Source organism: Ictalurus punctatus, chromosome 2 (genome assembly GCF_001660625.3).
Source record: "Ictalurus punctatus breed USDA103 chromosome 2, Coco_2.0, whole genome shotgun sequence".
Classification (NCBI taxonomy): domain Eukaryota; kingdom Metazoa; phylum Chordata; class Actinopteri; order Siluriformes; family Ictaluridae; genus Ictalurus; species Ictalurus punctatus.
Genome location: NC_030417.2, coordinates 23,365,460 through 23,378,578, shown reverse-complemented (window position 1 = coordinate 23,378,578; position 13,119 = coordinate 23,365,460). Strand labels below are relative to the sequence as shown.

The 13,119-nt window shown below is 38.7% G+C and overlaps 1 protein-coding gene across 7 annotated transcripts in view; it reads left to right on the top strand.

Annotated features, from left to right (window-relative positions):
* The window catches only part of cep112 (centrosomal protein 112), a 147,328-nt gene that overhangs the window by 34,257 nt on the left and 99,952 nt on the right, over window positions 1-13,119 (top strand). The window lies entirely within an intron of this gene.

The following is a 13,119-nucleotide window of genomic DNA, read 5'->3' as shown; positions in this document are numbered from 1 at the left end:
ACATCATCTCTCTGCTGTCACAGATGGTGATGTTGTAAACTCTTTTGCGTGCATATTCTGTTCTTCTGTACATTTTGGCTTGTGGCTCTGTTTTTTGAAAATCAGAATGTTTTTGGAAAAAGTAAGGACACTTGGTTGTCAACATGAGATTCAACATCCCTGCTTAAGAAAATAAAGGATTTATTAGTGTGATGATGCTAGTCAGTGAAAATAGATACACGCTACATGATTCAGTAGTAGCTAGCTGCTGAAGAATCCAATGAAACATTTAGCCTTGTTAGTTTAATTAATGCGGCTGCCTAGTACTGTTTTATCCCATCTATGGTCCCCAGTGTTGCAGTAGAATAGTTTTTTTTATTTTTAATTGAGGAAGCACAATTCAAGATGAACATCAGCTGCGAGGAATAAAAAAAATGCTGGTCATGCTGTTATAAGAATGTAATTAACATTGAGGTGGTGGAGAGGTGTTACCACCCCGAAGTGGTATTTTATATACCAATAACAGCATGATCCGAAGTGTTGTATTACTCTTATGCCACAGCAATTAACCTTTCATTTGTTTATATTTACTTTCAACAAGAGTCCTCTGTCCTTTCCTTGTCCTGAAGTTGCAGGTTTCCTTCAGACACTGGAGACTCTTTCCAAAAATGTTAAACATGTCCTTACAGAAAAATTTACCATGTCTAAGACTGCCCTGTTTTTAATTTTTTTTATTCGTTTATGTATAGTGTTTGTCATTCAAGTCCCCGTGTAAATGGTTGTTCATGGGTTTGACTGTTAAACGCTGTGTTTGAGCTGTTTTGAGTGCACTGTATTGCTGCGTGCACTGTGTGCGTCTGTCCAGCAGTGGGAGACACTGAGTCACTTGTACATGTGTGTAGACAGCCATCTCCATCGCTCAGTCGGCAGCTCCTCATATCCAGCCTTTCTAAGACCCCCTCAGGCCACAGCACTGAAACATGAAAGTAGAATCGCTGCCAGCAAACAGGCTGTGGCTTCAGGAGTTTTAGAGAAATATATCTAGTGCCTTCAGTAATAGAGTTCCTAACACTTGTGCTTTTATAAATAGACTAAAAATGTTTAAACTCTTAGTCATTCTGTTTGGACAACACTAAACTGGAGTGTTGCATAAGTTCCTTATTAGCTAGCATTGCCCACGAGCAACTGTATGACATGTAATATTGAAGAAAACTGTCATGGAAACGTTTCAGTAAATAAAGAACACTCTCTGGTAGTTTGGCTTGGTAGAAACCAGTGCTTTCCTTTGACAGTTCAAATTTTGTGGGAAAACAAAGTTGATGGGCATGGTTTAGTCCCCTAAAAGTAAGCATCTCTTACTCACCTAATTGCTTTGCTTATTAAGTGATATGTTTTGGCATTAGAAGAAGAAGCCTTTATTTGTCACAATATAAATTAAAGTACAGTGAAATTCCTTTCTTCGCATATCCCAGCTTGCCAGGAAGCAGGGGTCAGAGCGCAGGGTCAGCCAACGTGCAGCACTCCTGGAGCAGATTGGTTCAACGGCCATGCTCAAAGGCCCAGCAGTGGCAGCCTGGCAGTGCTGAGACTTGAACCCCTGACCCCAAGATCAACAATCCAGAGCTCAAAAAAAAAACTGAGCCACCACTGCCAAAAAAAAAAAGTTTCCATGTTTTCAGACATGTTGATAAACCTTTGGAATCAAATTATTTCCCAAATTTCTCAAATAATAATGAATGAGGTAATTAACAGAAAGAGCAGCATAATCATTTAAAACGTGTTCTACTTTAAACCACACTTTAAGTAAGTAAATAACATGAAGTTGCACAACACTGAACTTTAAGACAAAAGAAAACACTGCCACTTTCATTCAACAGAACATTACTGTATCGTGTTACTGAACGATGAACGCACCAATCAATCACATTTTTTTTATTTTGCAAATAACTATCGCACATGATTTCCACACACATTAGCATCACTTGCTAATGTTCAAATGAGTTAGCTAGTGAGTCTTAAAAACATTTCCTAACAATGAAACTGATATATTTGCAAAAATAAAAAGTTAAACAAAATGATGCAAAATTCTAAAGTGTTACCAATTTGTACTCAGAAATGCCTTCTGCCTTGCAGGTTTGCTCTTTCCTTTCCTCATATTCTGCCAGTTTGTGCTCATATGAGTAGTGATGAGAAGCAGCAGACATATTTCAGAACTTGGGCGTGTCAGCTATGTAGACAATAATATATGGCATGTGCTGTTACAGGAAAATAATCAACATAATAATCAACAATAGGGAGGCAACCTGACTCTTAATAGAGTTGATTATTTTCCCGCAACAGCACATCCCAAATTTGTACACAGCACTTCATACATTTGATCCATTTATTGTTGCATGTAATGTAATCAAGTTAGTTGTTGTCACTTATGTTATAGCAGTTCTTAATGTTGTTGTCTCACCAGCCCCCGTTTTTTAAATTTTTGTTATTCTTGAAGGCAATTAAACAAAAAACTATGCCGCTTCTTATGTTATACAGAAATGGCAACGCTCTTCTTCCTTTCCTGTGTCAGAAAAATAAAGCAACAGCTTTACTGCTGAATGCTACAAAGTGCTGACACCGGAGACTCCTGCCAAAAGTGCTAAATAATCACCTCCTCGAGCACATTAGTGTACACGTGGGATCTTGCAGCCAACCTACTGTCAGACTCATACTGTTGTAGAAAAGTAATCAACTTCTGACCAGTCCAATTGGAGAACTCAACTGGACTGTGGTATTGTGTAATAAATATTAATGTGGCGTGCAGAGGACGGGCTTGGGAATTGAAATACAGAGAAATGTACATTATTTTCAGAGTATAGATCACTTGGGATGTGTTTCATATACAGGTCGGGGGAAAAAAAATATGCCTGAACGTAATATAATATAGGGCACCTTTGTTACCTATAGGGTAGCTACAGTGCTGTGGAAAAAAAAAAGTATTTATCCTGATTTCTTCTGTTTTTGTGCATATCTCATACAAAATATTTTAGATTTTCAAATGAAATACAACATAACACACGAGCAACCCGAGTAAACACACAATACAGTTATTTATTTATCTATTTTTATTGAAGCAAAAAAAGTTATCCAACACCAATTACAGATGTGAAATCTAATTGCCCCCTTAAACCTAAAATCTGGTTGTGTCACCATTAGCAGCAATAACTGCAACCAAACGCTTTCGTGGAGATCAGTATTTCATTTACTTCTAGGACCAGGATTTACTCCTATGCCTTGGATCATTGTCTTGCTGCATAATCCAGTTGTGATGACATTCTCCTTTAGGATTTTCTGGTAGAGAGCAGAATTCATGTTTCGCTCAATTATTGCAAGTTGCCCAGGTCCTGAAGCAGCAAAGCATCCCCACATCATCACACTTCCACCACCATGCTTGACTGTACGTGTCAAGTCAAGTGTTTTTTTATTGTCATTCCTCTAGATAGCTTGTATACATTGGAACGGGATGGCGTTTCTTCGGTACCATGGTGCAACAATAGGGAAGACTACTTAAAGTGCAAATACACAACACTGTGAGACGAGTGCAAAACAATAAATACATAGAACAAAAAAAAAAAAATACAAAGAACATGATGTTCTGTTTGTGGAATTCTATGTTTGGTTTATGCCAGATGTAACGGGACCCCTGTCTTCCAAACAGTTCCACTTTTGACTCATCAATCCACAGAACATTCTCTGAAAAGGTTTGAGGATCATCGAGGTGTGTTTTGGCAAAATTCAGAAGAGGCTTAATGTTCTTCTGGGTTAGCAGTGGTTTTCACCTTGCCATTCATCCATGGATGCCATTTTTGCCCAGTGTCTTTCTGATAGTGGAGACATGAACAGTGACCTTTATTGGTAGAAGAGAGGCCTGTAGGTCCTTTGATGTTGTGCTTTTGTGTCTTGCTGGATGAGTAGTTGCTGTGCTCTTGGAGGAATTTTGGAAGGTCGGCCACTTCTGGGAAGGTTCACTACTGTGCTGAGTTTTTCCATTTGGAGATAATGTCTCTCGCTGTGGTTCGTTGGAGTCCCAGAGCCTTTGAAATAGCTTTTTAACCCTTCCCAGACTGATGTATTTCAATCACCTTCTTCCTCATCATTTCTGAAATTTCTTTCAACTTTGGCATAATGTGTTACTGGGTAAGACCTTTTAACCAACTTCATGTTGTTGAAAAAGTTCTATTTAAGTGTTGATTTGATTGAACAGGGTTTGCAGTAATCAGGCCTGCTTGTGTCTAGTCCAGCTGAACCCCATTATGAATGCAGTTTCATAGATTTGAGGAATTTGTAACTATGGGGGCAAATATATTTTCACACAGGCCCAGTTGATATTAGATAACTTTTTTGCTTCAATATATAACATTATCATTTAAAAACGATATTTTGTGTTTACTCAGGTCAGGCCTTTGATTTATCCTAGATTTTGTTTTAATTTCTGAAACAATTTAGTATGAGAGACACACAAAAACCGAAGAAATCAGGATGGGGCAATATTTTTTCACAGCACTGTATATTAGCTATGCCTACCTATACCTATGGACAGGGCAACATCTACCTGTGTAATTAATGTGAATAGTGGCTGTGATATAAAACCTGGCCATCTATGAGTTTTAGTTTGCACCAGTGTTTCCGTGGATCCTTTGGGTGGATTCTTCAACCTCACTATTTGACTCGCTCTGAAACATACCAGTGAGCTGCATGATGATGTTTATGAGCTTCTGACTAGAATTTTATTTGAACATTTCTGCACATTCATGGTGTAATTTATTTTAGCACATCTCCAATACAAAATAAAAACCCAATTTCTTCTGTTTTATACACATTGAGTATTCAGTGTTGGTAGATAATTTGGCACCCAGGAACATTAATACATCTTATGAACCTCAAATGTAAAAATAAATAAATAAATAAATAAAAGAAGAAAGAAATCAATCATATTAAGATTATTCTGTTAGTTGTGTGAATTTCCCTCTTGGATTGATAGTGATCTAACTATTGACCAATTTTTTTTTTAGGGTTATTAGTATTGATTCAGACATGTTTACAGGGCTTGTGAAATTTTTCAAACAGGAAGAAAATGCCAGTTGCACATAGTTATCCCAATACATACATGTTAAAGTGTCCAAAAAGGGCTTCATGAATTACCCCAACAATCTTGTCCATTAAATTGTATTTCCGTAGTGCTTTTAACAGTACACATTGTCTATTATTGTATCACAGTAGACATCGTCTGTAGATCACTAATGAGCAAGCAAGAAACAACTGTGGCTAAAGAGGAACCAGAGTCATAAGGGAGCCCATGCTTTTCTGGGGATCGTGAGATTATAAATCATGGGCTTTCGAGGAGCGCAAGATAAAAGCGCTGTTCCTGTCATCCGGAGAACACACGTTCAAATGATGATGATGCCACAGCCATCCAAGGCCGGGAGCCGAGCCAAGCCAAACCTTGTCCATGAACGATGTTTTAATGAACGACGCATTGTGCTTTTTATAGTTACATTTAATGTCGTGGAACATCTGTGAGACGGTTTAGTTCCTGATATCACTTACTCTGTAGCAGCTATGAACAGTCATTTCATCACCAGACTCTGTGTGATGAAATGTGTTTATGCAGGCCACATGTGAGTAAACTGGGGAAGTGGTAGCTCAGTGGTAAAGATGTTGGACTGATCGGAAGGTTGTGAGTTCAGATCCCAGCACTACCAAGCTTGCCCTTGAGCAAGTCCCTTAACCCTCAACTGCTCAGTTGTATAAATGAGATAAACGTAAGTCGTTCTGGTCAGGGCGTCTGCCAAATGCCATAAATGTGAAACGTAAATGTCTCTCATCTGGGGTTCTGCCCATAGCAGTCATCCATCAAGATGGATAGATGGCTGCTCTGTGAGCTTACTGTGGCTTTCTTTTTTAGCTGTAGTTATTATAATTGGTCTAATTTGTCTGTTCAACAGATTAAAGCCCAGCTCCTTGAGACGCTCACCTTGTAAGCCTCTGTGTTTTTATGCGATTTTGAATATTGTTCAGAAAAATGTTTGTCAGACCAAATTTCAATGAGGCATTTTACATCGTATTTAGTCCATGTTAAACTGCAATTCATGTTAATTAGTAAAATAAACACACTTTTTTTTTTTTACCTAACGCAGTTCACATCATGCATTGTTATGCCTACAGGTTGGGTCGGATTGCTTTCTCACCATAAGCGGACCGCTTCAGAGTTTGTTTGTTTGTTGGGGTTTGGTGCGGATCTGCTCGTGATTGCCGTGTTCATGTATGTCTAAAAGAACCTAACGAAGGGAGAAATCACACCAGGTACTGAAGAAAATTCTCCAAATGAGCCAGGTGTGAAAACACCCTTAGATTATTTTGAACACCTACCCTGTCCCTGTATATGAGCTGTTACTAGAAGCATCAATATAGTGTCTTTTTGACTGATAGTATTGTTAGTCTGTGACCCAGTGAACCAGTATCAGGATGTATTTATTGCTAGAGACTTCAAAGCATTTCCGTAAGTCGCTCTGGATAAGAGTGTCTGCCAAATGCCAGAAATGTAATGCAATGTAAAGTGTGTTTTTGGATGATTCATATTTTATGGAGTGGAGATTATGTTGCTTCATTGTATTGCAACTAATACTGTTTATTTCTCATTTTTGTCTCTGTCGTGCCCCCCCCCCCCACAGTTGTTCATAGAAGTATTACATGAGTAGCATTGTATAAGAGGAACATACTGATTCTTTTTTTTTTTTTTTTTTTCCCTTAAGACCATCGTAAATGGTGGAGATTTGCATAAATGTACCAAAAAAAGAAAAAGTTAAAGGTTTTTGGCACAGAGAAAGTCTGTAATGAGTCTCATTAAAGCCCTGAAGTGGCTGTGGAAAGTCATGAGCACCAGCATGCATGGTTGAAGGCACTTTGGAATATTTAAGGATAGACTTTGTGTTTCTGTGTGTGTGTGTGCGCACATTTTTTTTTTCTTTCCCCCCTTTAAGCTAAAAATCACACTGACCTCAGAGATGACTTGGTGGTATTGCTTAAGAACGGTTGCATTGTCTTTGATGAGGAAGCTGCTTGTACTTGCCCTAAATTGCAGTTTAACAGTTCAGCTTGTAGAAATTAGATCATGGCAGCCGTGGCATGTCGAAAAACGTTTTTAATAGTCCTAGTATTAAGGTGCATAAGGAATGCTGCGTGCATCTGATAAGCTTCATTGTGCATCATGTTCTGTTTGCACATCGCTCACATAACTGCCAAGACACATCAAACGCTGTATTCAACTGTTTATTCCTGTTTTTCAACGCAGTGGAGATGTCATATTATGTCTAGCAAACGGGTAAACCCAATCAGATACCCATTTTTTCTTTTTTTTTTTTAACCATATAATGTTTATCCAAGCATAGACCTGTTACTAAGGGTTTTCTCTTAAAGCCGATCGGAGTTAGAAACACAGAGCTAAAAGCGTGCGTGTTTTGCAAATGTGCTCCCTGAGGAAAAGCGTGAAAGCACTGAGGGTTGAGGAAAAAAGAGAACAGCTGCTCTATGCCGTTCTGTCTTTTTTTTTTTTTTCTGTCACTCTCATCTTTCCTTCCTCCATCAAACCGCCTTCATCTCTCCTCCACCCCCAACCCATTCTGTCTCTCCCCTAAGAAAGTTGCGGCGTCTCTGGGAGTGTGACTGAGGAGACGAGCAGTTGTCGCATGCCTCAACAACTGTAGGAAGAAGAGTTTTTCAATCCACCATTGATGTAGTTTGACAAACTTTGCTTGAAAGGTGTCTTTTGGAGGCGTTACAAACAACAACAACACCAAAAAGCGGCGTACCGCCCACGTTAGCGTCTGCGCCAGCAGGGACTGTTTTAATGCATGACTTCAGTCAGTGCAATCTTCTCCTCTGACGAGTCTCCTGTGGTCTCTCTGGTCGCACAGGATAAAAGACACAAGCAAAAACCAGAAAGCATTCAAGGCTGCCTTCCAAGGCTTCTCGAAAGTAGGGCAGATTAAGGTGGCTAAGTGCAGGTTTCGCTAGAGCAGGTTCTCATGAGAACCACGCAGCCTCATTCAGCACATCATCATCCTCTTAATCTCATATCACATAAAACGCCCGTGTGTGTTTGCAGTCAAGAGTGATATGAGCTGTTAACGAGAATCTTATCTGAGTGTTTTTTTTTTTGTGGCTGTGGTCGGAGATGTCTTTCTCACATGTAGTACGTAGTCAGTTTGATTCGCATGCTAATGCATTACCTCGTTACTGGGGGTTTAATTTCCTGGTGTGAACACATCAATCAGTGTAACAGTGAATTGGACCAGTAGATAAAATGAGTTGAAGATAGTAGGGCTGGGTATTGTGACCAATTTGGCGAATCAATTCTTATATATATGGTTTCGATTCGATTCAATATCGATTAGTTATCAATATTTCATTAAAAATGCTAGTTTTAATATAAATGCTGGTAACTGATACCCTCCTACTTAGCTATATTACTGAAATACACATTTACATTAACCATAGGGCCCACACAATTATATTGAATTACTTTATACTTTTATTTTGAGTAACAAACATTGTAACAAGAAATCATAAATATGTGCATACAGTGCACACAAGGTAAGCACAAACTGCACAATGCACATTGTAAAAAATAAATAAATAAATAAAAACATTGTAAATGTGCAACAGTGAAATTCATTAACAACTTAAACATCAAAAATAATAATAATAAAAAAATAATGGCTTAAAGAAAACCATTTTCAAAATTTAAAGCATGAAAGATGGTGCCTTTCAGGATGAGAGGTGAACTACAGATAATATTCACATCCTCTCAAGTAAAGTACGTGCATTAAGGATTGATTCGGGGATTACCTGAATACATATCGTTTCATTAAATTGAAGATAGATTAAAATCGGAGAATCAATATTTTTTTTACCCAGCCCTAAAAGATAGTGGTCAGATTTAGAAAGTGGTCTGCTAAGTGAGAAAGTGCTATCAGGATGCTTTCATATATGGAGTGTTTAACTCTGAGCTGTTGCACTATAGTATGATGGTTTCCAGATATGTGGACTGAAGAAAAAATGTTGGATATCGCTCGCAAGCAGAAAATGCAGTTATATGAAAACAGCACACAATGTAACACATTTTTGTTCCTTGGTAGTATGTGTTATTTTTCTAATTGCTTATGCTTTAAAAGTATAGAAAATGGCTCATCATCCCCTCAGACTTTGGTTTTGTGCCCAGGACATTGATATTTTGAAATTACATTCAGAAAGCAGGCAAATTGGAATCATTTCATTCAAATAAAGTCAGAAAAAAACATGCATATAGCCTCACATTATCTTCAAGTACTCTTTGATATGATGCAGAATTCTTGTTGAATCAATGAATGTGAATCTTGTTGAATCAATGAATGCTGTCCAGTCCCTGAGACAGTGAAGCAGCCCCAAGCCATAACATTTCCACCACCGTGCTTCACAGTTGGTATGAGGCGCTTCTCCTGAAAAGCTCTTTGGCCTGTGCGAAACATTACTGTTACTGTGGCCAAACAACTCTTTGATCCATCTGTCCAGAGCACATTATTCCAAAAGGCCTGGTCTTTGCCGATATGCTCAAACTGTAGTCTTGCATAGGCTTTTTCCCACGCAGGTCAAATTTGTGCAGTCTCTTTCTGATTGTAGAAGCATGCACTTTGACACCAACAGTTGCAAGACTTAGCAGATCCTGTGATGAAATTTTGGTGTTGTTTTTTGCATCAGATGGCCTGTTCTTGGGCTGAATTTACTGTGATGGCCAGTCCTGGACAAATTAGCAGCTGTTTGAAACCTGCGCCACTTGTAGATGATTTTCCTTACAGTGGAATGACGTATTTCAAATAATTTGGAGATCTTTTTAAATCCCTTGCCAGACTCACAGGCATCCACAACCTTAGAGCAGGTGGATCATGCAGCAAGACAACAACCTTAAGCACACAAGTCATTCAACCAAACAATGGTTAAGGAAGAATAAAGTTAATGGAATGTTAATAAAAGTTAATAAAGTTAATAAAGTTTTGGAATGGCCAAATCAAAGTCCTGACCTTAATCCAATAGAAATGTTGTGGAAGGACCTGAAGCAAGCAGTTCGTATGAGAAAACCCACCAACATCCCAGAGTTGAAGCTGTTCTGTACTGAAGAACGGGCTGAAATTCCTCTAATCCAATCCGATGTGCAGGACTGATCAGCAGTTACCAGAAACATTTAGTTGCAGTTACTGCAGCATAAGGGGCCACACCAGCAAAGGTTTACATACTTTTCCCACTCACAGATATGTAAAATTGGATCATTTTCCTCAAGTATAATGTTTTCATCTCATTTGTTTAATTAGGGTTGTCTTTGTCTACTTTCAGGATGTGTGTGAAAATCTGATGATGTTTTATGTTATATTTCTGCTGAAATATAGAAAAGCACCACTGTAGGTCGTTAATTAAATTTTTCTGCTCACACAATCTTTTCTATTTCATGAACATGTCATATAAACATAGGTGAGAATTACTACTTACAACAAATGTGTCAGTACTGTAGATGCAACACAACAAACTATACGCATGTAAATGTATGATGTGTGTGTGGTGGTGGTGGGGGGGTCATGGGCAAAATATCAACCCAAAATATTAAATTAATGTGCATTCTGACACATATTCACATTGTACTTTTAAAATGACAGTGTGTCACATTTTCTGTTTCTGGTGCATGTGATTGCACTGCCATTGCATGTTTCGTAAGCAAAAGACAGCTGCCTTCGCTGTCTCATAACTCCGTGTCTCAGAAGTCAGGGTGTCAGTATTGACAAAGGTTTCAGCAAGGAAACGTTCAAGATAGGCTTCAAAGTCAGCATACGTCGCAGTTTTTCCATGATCCCGGCATGCACTAACAGGGGCTAACCCTAAAATACAGTTGAATACCAATGGGGAACATGGCGTACGTTTTAAGGAGTAAACCACAAGGCATTTTGGATTTTTCGCCTGAAATGTCCAGAAAATGGTGTTATTCCAGCCCCATAGACAATAATGGGAAATTTTGGACCTCCCACTGCCCCCGTACTCCCCCCTCGTCACTGACAGGGACATGAATGACGTGTCCAAGTGTTCGGCTTGGTCCAGACATTCTGTGAGAATGTTCTGGAGTCAGATAGTTTATGTATAGTTCTCCCACTGCACCAGGCTCATACCATTTTACATACTGGCTGCTGCTTCCAAAATGATGAACGGGATTATGGGAGATGAAGGGATGCCTCATAAGAAGGCCTTCCTACAGTATGTCTGAATACTTCCTAATTAAGTTTCGTTTTGTTTCGGATACACCCATCATAAAACACCCAGCAGCACCATTACAACACTTCCACATTGTGGTCTGTGTATAATATTTTCATGCAGCGTGCTGATTATTATCCATTATGGTCAAATTTGATATTGTTCACACAAATTGTTTGGTCCTCAATACTAATCATGTCGGTACTGTAGAGCACACATCATTCGACGTCAAAGAACAATGCGAGCATTCATCTGCAGTAAATCGTTCTGTTTTCGCTAAAGCCATTCCGTGCCCTAGGGAAGATCTGATAAGGTCGTGGCTGTCCGATGAATGATCGGAGTCCGCTCTCGGCCCGGGGCAAGGGAGGCGCTATTCAAAAGTGCCGCGCTTGCCAGATCAAACATGCCACATCAGGAATGCCTGGCGGCCGTGTTGTTGAGAGACACAGCAGAAGGACGTACAAACCGGGCGTCTCTGCGAGGGAGTGAGAAACAGCCCCACCCAGTAATGGTTAGCTCGAACCTGAATTAATGTGTATATTTATGAAAGTGCAAGAGAGAGCACACACCTTTGTGTGCACAGACCTCTGTATGGGTTTGGCGAACTGAAAGACCTGGGGGAAGCTGCGTTGCAGCTCACCTCTGAAAATCATCGAACTTTTGATCCCAGAAATATTGAGCCGAATTACAAGACCTGGTTGAGAGGAATTTAATCACTACTCTCTTGGGTTTCTTTACTTCAGCACTGGTATTGACACGAGTGCCACAGAGCGAGCCCAACTAGCAGGGCACGCGGCTTCCACGTTGAAGCACGAAGAGTTTGGGTTTTAAACAAAGGTGGATTGAAATGCTAATGAACTGTGTGGTGTTTCTATAGAGGTGGTTAATTTTTTCATCTACTTTTTCCCTGTCTGAGCAGAACTGGCTCAGGCTTAGTGAACAGATGGTCTCCTTTCTTTTTTTTTTTCTTTTCTTTTTTTTTTTTTTCTTAATAGCTTTTTGTGAAGGGAAACAACATTGTGGCTGATTTGCTCATTGACTTTGTACAGATGACTTTCACGTGAACAAATCTTTAAAAAAAAAAAAAAAATTAAAGTTTTTTTTAATGTTTTTTTTAATTATTATTCAAACTGTGGGGTTACAGGAGAAGTACAAAACTTTATTGGGTATTTTTAGTTATATAATATGAATAAGTAAATGTTCACAATGAATTTTTGGACTTTTTCTGTTTTCTAAATGTTTCTCTGACGTGGGATACTGATTTGTTCTGAATTTTTTTGTTGAAAATGATTTGTAACCGTAAAAGTGTGTTATGATGAACCAACTCTATTTACCTGCTTACTACAGGAGTGCGTTAAGGCCAAAAAAACTCATTTTTGAAAGACACAAGAGAAAGTATAACTACGGTGCCCGAATCTTTCAGAATTAAGTGTGTATTCAAAATTATACTTGTAAATTTTTATTATTTATTTATGTATTTATTTATTTTATTTTTTTACAAATGTGCGCATTTGGGTACCGCCATTGCGCCTATACACATCATGCCGAGATCTTCCAAGAAGGTTGTGTAGTATTTACGGGAAATAAGGTCATCATACAGCAATCGTTCCCTTTCACTTTCTCACCTGTGTGCAAGTCAAACTACATGATATGGAAGTACCGTCTTAGTAGCTAATGACCATTATCAGTCATATACAGTCAAGTGAAAAAATAAGTACACCCCATGTAAACGTTTGCTTTTTGTTTTTGACATATTTGTACAAGCAAACATTTGATCCTCTTTGAAACAGTGCCTATTAATAAAGGTGATGGACTCTATGAAATGACAGATAA